At 42.2% G+C, this 9,316-nt stretch overlaps 1 protein-coding gene across 1 annotated transcript in view; it reads left to right on the top strand.

Annotated features, from left to right (window-relative positions):
- Positions 1 to 8,171: 8,171 nt before the first annotated feature.
- The window catches only part of cdh23 (cadherin-related 23), a 415,870-nt gene continuing 414,725 nt past the window's right edge, over positions 8,172 to 9,316 (top strand). The window contains exon 1 of the mRNA XM_062463257.1: positions 8,172 to 8,477. The gene's annotated coding sequence lies outside the window, so the exon portion shown is untranslated. The remainder of the gene's footprint in view (positions 8,478 to 9,316) is intronic.

The following is a 9,316-nucleotide window of genomic DNA, read 5'->3' as shown; positions in this document are numbered from 1 at the left end:
AGACTGGAGCTAGCGTGGCTGATCACGTTTTAATCACAGCAATGGCGTCTATAAAAGTATCATGTCACTAATTTTTCCAATTTGTACATGACATCTTTTTTTGGATAAGTTTATTCGTTTTAACCTTTTAGATGCGTGAGTTTTAAATATTTCCGACGCTTCCACCAGTTATTTTTCCAAAACGGCAGCTAGGTTGCTTTAATTAGCTTCCGTTACCTAGCAACCTAGCATAATACTCGTAGCAATGCTACTACCTGCTAGTGTTACTTGTTAGCCTACTAATTGTAAATTTTGAAGCCATACTATAGCGTTTGTCATATAGTTTTTGTCTATCGGAAAACAGTCGGTTGGAATGTTCAGAATCACACATGTGCGACGCTACGATGTGGGGCCCTGCTTTCGAACGATCACATATGTGCAATGCTGCTCCTTTTATATCAATATGCTATAACTATGTACATAAACTACATTCCATTTTCATTTCTGTACAGATTATCCTATCACCGTCACACGGCCTAGCACTGTGTCCCTGGGAAATGATGGTAAAGTAATGAATGACCGTTTAAAACAGTGACAATAATTGTATGAGCCATGGCAACCTAAAGGCTATGTTTTGAAGCAAAAGCATGACTTAAAACTTTTGCATCACCAGATTCCATACCCCTAGATGTCAACTCTGGTCTGGTGGAGGTGAACCAATTGGGGGCCCAGGAAAACAGCTGGCAGCCAGGCAAGTGCAAATATAAGACACTCAAAAAAATATATGCTTTGTATACAACCATTCAAGGTAACATTTGTTATTTACATAAATGTTACAGCTAATCTAGAAGAACCACAGTGTATGCCAATCATGCTAACTCTTGTGAACTTGTTTTACTTGTCTTTAATGACAGACACATTACAGGTTATGCTCCGGAAGATGGAGACATTGGAGGAGAACCAGCGAGAGGCTCTCCTATTCAGGCGACTACAGGGCAGACACACTGAAGAGGTGCCAGTGATGGACCTACAGGTGGCCCAAACACAGGCTGAACTCCAAGACGCCTTAAGCGAGGAGCGCCTTAAGGTGCTGGAGTTGCGAAAGAGAGTGGTAAGTGTTTGGAGATGCCATGAACTATGGCTTACACGCAGCGTTCAACGTTCACATTGGTGCTGACAATAAGTTCATGACTTCTAATTCCAGACGCTGTGATGAAGTGGAAGACGGGACTGGGAGAGAAAGCTGTGGAGCTCCTCATAGAGGAGACACTCAAACACAACCCGGCAGCCCGTTCAAAACAAGCCAGGTGAATGAATCATGATTGCAGCTTCCATATCCAACCTTTCACATGGCTATGTGACACAAATCTAGAATCACATGTTTTTTTGATGATGTATATTATTTTAGATGTGATTTTTTTATGACTTGTATAGCGCCTTTTTACACGTGCAATTATGTTGATAGAACACTAACTTATTTTGTGCTTCATTGTCATGGCCAACAGACAGGACCTGTAGCGGGGACTGGCAGAAGATTTTAATTCACTGTTTGGCACTTTGTTTGAAATAAAATGACAATGTTACATGGAAATGCTGCCTTGTTTATGATTAGCTGGAGTTAGGCTACACATCACACAAACCTCCTAAAGTTGGCTACCATGTAGCCTATTATACAAGAACAAGTAGCATTTGGGGCAAATGAGGTCTGCATATGAACCGCCCCAATATAAGCAGTAGAATTGAGAAATATAGGTTACTTAGTTAACGTTGCAGTTACGGACTGGCAACGTCACAAAATGACGTTGCTAGGAGGTCGCGGTTACGGACTGGCAACGTCGGAAAATGACGTTGCTAGGAGGTCGCGGTTACAGACTGGCAACGTCGGAAAAATAACGTTGCCAAGACGTCGCGGTTACGGACTGGCAACGTCACAAGATTACGTTGCGGTTACGTTCTGGCGTCCCACAGATGCACGGTCCCGACGTTGCGGCAACGTATGTTTGGTCATCGAGTGACGTTGCGGCAACGTAAGGGCAACGTAACTGTGTTAGCTGGGTGGGTGTTTACGTGAAACCCTAGAGTGCAGACTGAAACGCTTAGAGTGGAGGGCAGCTTCGGATGTCGTTGAAAAAATATTTCTAGTTTGCCAGCATTGCCACAATTTTCGCTCTTAATGCTTCGTTTTTGGATCAATAGATAGCTAATTTTGTGCTGGTCGTAGACAGTTGTCTGTTGAATCCAACAGACGTACACATTTGTTCAGAGCCCCACGAAAGCGAGACAAAGTCCCACTCTCGCCCCATAGAGACCAATGCAAATCTGGTGTCAAAATCGTCAGAGAAAGCAAAAAGAACAAGATTTTGAAACTGCCGGTAGAGTCGTATTTCTGACCGCACAGATATAAAGGACATCTCTGGTTTCGGCAGAGTCTTGGGTCTCGGAAAATATCCTTACTTTTTGGATTGGACGTATAGTTTTGCGTGTAGGTCAACTTGTTTGAGGTGTGGATGCTAGGTAAATGTTCGTTTTTCTCTCTGCCCAGCTCGTTAGCGATCACAGCTGCTCCATCGCCGTGGCAACCAAACAAACACGCACCAGGAAAGCAAAAGGAACACGTTTTTGAAACTGCAGGTAGAGTCGTATTTCTGACTGCACAGACATATAAAGAATATCTCTGGTTTCGGCAGAGTCTTGGGTCTCGGAAAATATCCTTAGATTTTGGATTGGACGTACAGTTTTGCGTCTAGGTTATCTTGTTTGAGGTGTGGATTCTAGCTACATTTCTCTTATTCTTTGCCCTCAGCGCGTTAGCAATCATAGCTGCACCATCACCGTAACGACAGACACGCACCACTCAGTCTCTCACACAGGTGATTGGTACGTTTACTTGACCATGAGAAACCCGAAATTACTAGCAATTGTCGGTTTATGCCAATAATACGATTACCCCATTTACATGTGTAATTAGTTATGCGATTACTCAATAAACGTGTCTACATGATTCTTTTTTTTATTAATCGTTGTATGCTCCACGGACAAAACTTGCACCATCATCCTTCTGCAACAAAGTGTCGCCGTCTTCCTGTATCGGCCCTACTGCTGTATGTTTCATTCCATCAACACATTGAATCCTACTAAGAAAGCCGAGTAAACGCACTCAATGCACACATCTGCTACTGCTATTACTATCCCAACTATAATTTCAGCTGTTAAGACTATAATATTATTTTTTATGACTAGCTAGCCTAGGCCTACTTCTTCTTCTGTTTAACAGTTCAGCTTTCAGCTTCTCCCGCATTGTATTTCAGCTCTTAGCGTTGTTAGATGATGCAGTTCAGTTTCCACACTGCCTCTTTTGTGTGACTCACACATTTTTGACATTCATTTCAGCTTGCGGGTATTTTCTCATTTCTGTATTTTCTGCAATTTAAGAAAAATAATTTTATCTTTCAGCATTCCAAAGCATTTTCAGCAGGAAATGCCTTTCTAGTTTCGCTTCCAATCGCAGCTCGCCGTTACGAATATAAATTATTTTTCGGCGGCCATTGTTTTCAACTGGAATCGTCTGATAGTGTTGGAGGCAGCCACGTTCGGTAAGTCCTATTTTTACACATTTTAAGCTAGAATCAATGATTGGTTTCGTGAAAGTACACTACTCTTGAATTATGGTGAAGGTTTTAGCACTTTTAGACCTTTAGATCGTGAGTCTGAAGTGATGGAAAACCGAACTCGAAAAGTAGCTACTGTAGCTCTAGCTTTTTTCCTCTGTGTTTTTAATTAGTGAGTCATTTTGCATCTCGGCGAATTGTTCATCAAAAAGGTCGAGGAGGGCAGCCTTTAGGAGAAAAAGCAATTCCCCACAGACCTGTCGGCTCAGAATTTTGATTTGGGGCATGAAAGTCTTTGTAATAAGCCTATGCGCCAGGGAGACCGCATATAGGCTTACGCCTGGGACACACTGCCTGCGATCGGCTGCGATCTGCTGCGACGTGCCTGGAAGCGCCTCCTTTTTTCTTTCGGCGCCCCTGTTATGAAATGGGACCGACCACACTTTTTTTGTTTCTGCAGCTGGTCGAATTTTTTCGCGAGACGCTTGCGAAATCGGCTGCAGGATGATGAAATACACCATATTAGTTGATATATTTGAATAAAAAACATGTTATTAAGATTTTACTCCATTAATTGGAGACTGCGGTGAACATTTGTAAAGTTGTAGACTTTATAATTACACAATGTTGGTAACGAACGTCCTTTACATGTGGTTACCCTGATGCAAACGAATGAAAATAAACGGATTGATCCGTTGAGCTAGCATGCCCGTAGTTGTTTTGTTTGTTTGAGAGAAACGAGTTGTCACGCGTTGCACACAACACACACGCAGACATAGCCTACCGAGAGAGAACCCCCAAGTAGATTTCTAAAATCAGCATCAAATGAATTCTCGAAGTTGAAAAGCACAGGAAGTTGTTGTATGTCAGCAACAATTTTACAAGGACAACGTAGATAAGGATCAATGCTGGGATATAGCCAATGCCATGTTTATGTACCATGTCAGCGTAAAGGAAAGCTCAGAGTAGCTGAAAGGCTTGGTGACCGGCACGGAGAAATGCGCGTCTGTTGTGAACAGCTTTTGCTCAATCGTAGCCGATCGTGGCGCTGCGCAGCGCGTCCAGGCGCTTCGCAGCCAGTGTGTCCCAGGCGTTAGGCGGCAGGCATGTTTTGGTCGCGTCATGTTCATAAGTTCACCATTTTACAGTTAGGTCTACACGAAAAAGGTCGAGGAGGGCAGCCTTTAGGAGATATGGAAATTGTGCTTTTAGCCAGATGCTCCGATTATTTTTGTGGACTTGCAATTGGAGTGATACTGCGTTCCGGGGGTACATTGTTTTGACGGTAGCCTCAGAGTCAGGCTCGGCTCGCCCACTGGCAGTGTGTAAACAATTTTGTATTTCACTCAATTCTACTCCAAAAACGTCAGGGAGGACTGCTTTTTGTAGACAAGGGCCTGCTAAAGATAGCCAGTATATCTGATTTTTCAAGGCGAGCCTGTTTCATTCGTCATATGCCCTGAGAAAGCGACCTACGTTAGCCAGGCTAGTTTTGCCAAGTCAGTAAGTCAGGCTATTTAAAGGTCTCTGACAGTCAGAATCACTGTTTACAGGCAAAGGTCGAGCTGGTCTTTTGTCAGATGTGAATATATTGACCAGTTTAGAGATAAATACTCTTGCCAGAGCCTGGAATCGAACACGTGTTTTGAGTGACTTTGCATGGATCTTCATCAGGTCAACACATTTGGATTCAAGTTCAAGTAATGCCACTGCATTTCACAGTCAAAACTGTAGTTTATGTCAAGTGTAGATGGATGTAACTGAACTGACATGGATCCTTTCTTCACTTTTACAGGTCTGGAGGGTCATGCAGAGGCCTGCTCAACAGAGTTATATAGAGGATGCTGAGAGCATCACAGACCCCTTGCTGGACTATCCCTCTCTAGCTGGACAGCTTCATTCAGCTGGCCTGCCCTGCCTGCCTGCCTGCCTGCAGGCCCTACTTGCCCCTGCCTGCCAGCCCTCCAGAGACAGACAGTCACCCCACAGACACAGTAGCTCTGCAGACTGCTTTTTTGAGGACATTGATGAAAAAGGACAAACCAGAATTTTTTACTTTGATGAAAGTCTAAATGTTTAATCCTTTCCATGTCCCAGTATGCCAAGCTGCTGACTTTGAGTGTCTTAAGTGATGAAACCAGTTCAAGTGATAGACTTTTGACCTGAATCCAATGATTATTCATCTGAATAAAAACCACTCAAGAGAAGTACTGCTTCTTTATTAATAGTATTTATGTATATATAATTGCGCAGCTCCCCCTGTCAATGATCTAGCACCTCCTCAGCACCTGTATTAAAAATTATCTGGCGCCGTCCCTGCCCAGGGTTGATTGTAACTGGTGTTGGAAAACACATGTAGTAGGGCAGAATAGAGGGACTGGGCAAAGGGTGCTGGTGTGGAAAGTCCCCAAAAACTGTGCAGAATGGGCAGAAAATATTAGATGACATTGTATCCAGGCCCAATTGGGGCCTAGGATATTTACAATTGTAGTAGGCCATTAGATCTGTTTTAAAAGTTAAGGGGTGTAATTTGTTGGATATGAAGCCCCCACCCTCAACTCCAGAGACAGTTGGTGACAGAGAGATGCAGACATTAAGTTAAACATAGTCACGCGTTAAGAGTAGAGTAAAAAATACAGATCCCCCCCTTTCTGAATAAAGTTCGACTGATCTGATTTGTTGATTTCTGTTGCTATGAAAACCAGTTTAGCCAAGCTAACTAACATTGTTTTTAGCTAGCTTGCATTACCATTCAATAGCTAACAAAACATTAGTAAAAATAGCTTGCTAATCGAGCAGAACTTGTTAATGAAGGAGACTCAGAGACCTTAGCGCGTAACTAGCATCTCGTTATATCACGCAGTCGGAGCACAGCTAAATAATCAGCTGTCAGTGCTCTTGAGTACCCAGCATGCAGTGCGGCATGTCAAAAAACCGCAAAGACTTGTGGAAAATAGTTCGGTTACAACGGCCATGCGAGGGATTTCAGTTGTTGTCTTCGTTCAGTTAGATGTTTGTAATTTTATTGTTTGTTAGTTAATATACTCTTGTTGGTCACCCTGAGTGTGCATGTTGTGTAGTTTAATGTGAACAGAGAGTCGGCAACGTTACTAACAGAGACTACACTCGTGAGGAGTTAGATGTGGGCTGTAACCGGGCTGTACCCTAGCCATTTGCCTATGAGTCTATCCTTGAGATCTACTCAAGAAGAAAGTGAATATCTGTGGTTTTCAAGCCTTCTTTGGGAAAGTTAGGAAACTATGATGCGGTTGATATGTATTGATTGTGGGAAGTAATTTATGGACTACATCTAAACCTCATGTGGCTGCTGCAGCATTTCTGCTTAGGCATGACCTGCGCTGGGACAGAGGGAAACATCATGGATGGAGATAGTGTGCGGGCAGATGTCTTTATATAGGGTGAAATGGAATGAGAAATGCAATACAAAATGTCTGAAAGGGGTGCATTTATGTAAGTGTCCACATTGCCTCAATATCTTTGTGTCAATTAATCAAATATAATTTTGACTGATGGTTTTTCAAACCTTATTGGCTTCAAGGTGACATTCTGATGTACCATGCGCAATTTTATGCAATTTTACCTTGAAACGTAAACCGTTTCTTAACCTTTGTCCCAAAGCTGACCAAAGCTCATACTCTGCCCTTTCTACTCATACAATCTCAACAGTTGGTGTGTAGCAGAGAGGATAGAGAGACTGACTTGTGACCTTATGCTCATGAGTTCAAATCCCCATTCAGCCTATTGTTGTTAGCCAAACATGAAGTAGTTTTGCTCTCTTGTTGTCCAACTCTCCATCTTCAACAGTGTACATGTTTATAATATTTTGCCATTTTGCGGAGGACCCCGCATCGCTGCTTGCAGCTATATTTTTGTTTTACTTCTGGTGCCCCCTGACAATGTCAATGCTTTGTAGGCCTACTACAAAGCAATATTGAACTTTTCTGTTCAATAAAATAAAAAATAAAAAACAGAGCATTGATCCAGGAGCATGGAGAGCCACTCTACTGCGTATAACAACCAGCAGTTCAAGATGGCGCAGTCTCTATCTCGGGGTTTGCTTGCCTCACTGCGCCACCTAGAGCTCACTTGCTTGGTCTAGTTAGCTATAAAGGTCTGACATACACTCCCTCTCAAATACCGTATATGTACACAAGATGGAGTAACTGGATAATATACCATTGGAAAATAGCTTACTTCTAAAAACTACAGTGATACGTTTTTATCTCAATGCATCCTCTGACATGAGGCTTTGCTCCGCTGTCTTTAGGACCGCCGGAAATAATACATTAATAAAATAGGAGTTATAGCCAATTAATTCACTAAGAAAATGTTGTATCGAACCTACTGCCTATGATTAGACTATAAACCTCACTTCTACTAATGTCAAGGATTACATTCGGTAGCATATTTAAACAGTCGCCTATTTGTAGGCTATTGTCGTTCCAGCACGTGAATTAAATAAACACAATCTGTTCATGGTCCATCACTGCTAAACCCCCAAAAAAGGAAAGGAAACTAAGACACGACAACACTGGTGACTTCCACGGATTTTCTGGATATCTACGCAAGTAGACCAATGAAGAAGAATTACAAAGGAAAACAGTTGTGTGAAACGGGATACAGTACGAACTGCACTCTAAACGGGTAGGTGAGCGTTGGGATGACAGAAAGCAGTAGACTAAAGTGACAGCACATGCAAAGTTGAAAACACTGTGAAAAGGTGGAGTGTAGTGAAAGGATCGCTTTAGAGAGAGAGAGAGAGAGAGAGGTAGCCGACCTACAACCTACAGCCTACGTTTTAAAGCATCACAGCTGGACCGAGGATCGAATCTCAAGGCACTCAGCCCCCGACGGACACGGACGAGGCAGGTAGGATGAGATAATGTAATTGTTCTCATAATTTTAAAGTGTAAGTAATGTTACATATTAACATATTAAGCAAATGATTTATTACTCAAGTGCTAGTCACTGTAAAATTAGTGAAATATAGTGTTCCCTTTGTGTCTTTTGTGACTTCAACAGGATTACAGGGGACCTACAATGGCCTTAATACGTTTGTAAATTTCGAGTTTTTAATAGTAGTGGACGGAATTGCGTACAAATTTAAGATTCTTGAGAGGACAGTAGATGGGCTCATTCATACAGGATAAGTTGGTGGTAAATGTTGACGAGTAGTTTGTAACTTTAGTAACTATGTAATTTTTAAGAAAATGTGTAAGTTATTAGACACGAAAGTGAAGACGAATACTCCCTGCTTCCATATGCGAGCAATTGTATTCTGGCAAAGTGGACAACACATTTTTCCTTGAAAAATTGTGCAATGTGCATTGGGGTATCAGGTTCGGAGACTTATCTCAGGTAACCCTGACGAACTTCCAAATGCCTTCTGGGAAGCGCGGTTATTAATTAATGAGTCACCTGAACGGACTTTCTTTGCAAACTGCGGCTGTGTCACTACTTTGGCCAATGTTACAGTATCAGATCAGCTAGTGCCTCACGCAGTGGTAGGGGCAGTGACCATGCAGAAGATTGTTGCAATGTGTCACCAGGTGAATCCTCACTGCTAATCTTCATTGACAGTTATTGTGATCTTACAGCAAAACCAAAAATATATGACTCACTCAAGAATAGCTCCAGTTATGTAAATAAGTCTTCGAAATGTTGTGTGTCTTAATATCATCTATAGTGATTATTTTGTCTATATGAGG

This window comes from Osmerus eperlanus, chromosome 6, assembly GCF_963692335.1.
Source record: "Osmerus eperlanus chromosome 6, fOsmEpe2.1, whole genome shotgun sequence".
NCBI classification, from domain to species: domain Eukaryota; kingdom Metazoa; phylum Chordata; class Actinopteri; order Osmeriformes; family Osmeridae; genus Osmerus; species Osmerus eperlanus.
This window is presented reverse-complemented; position numbering and strand designations above follow the sequence as displayed.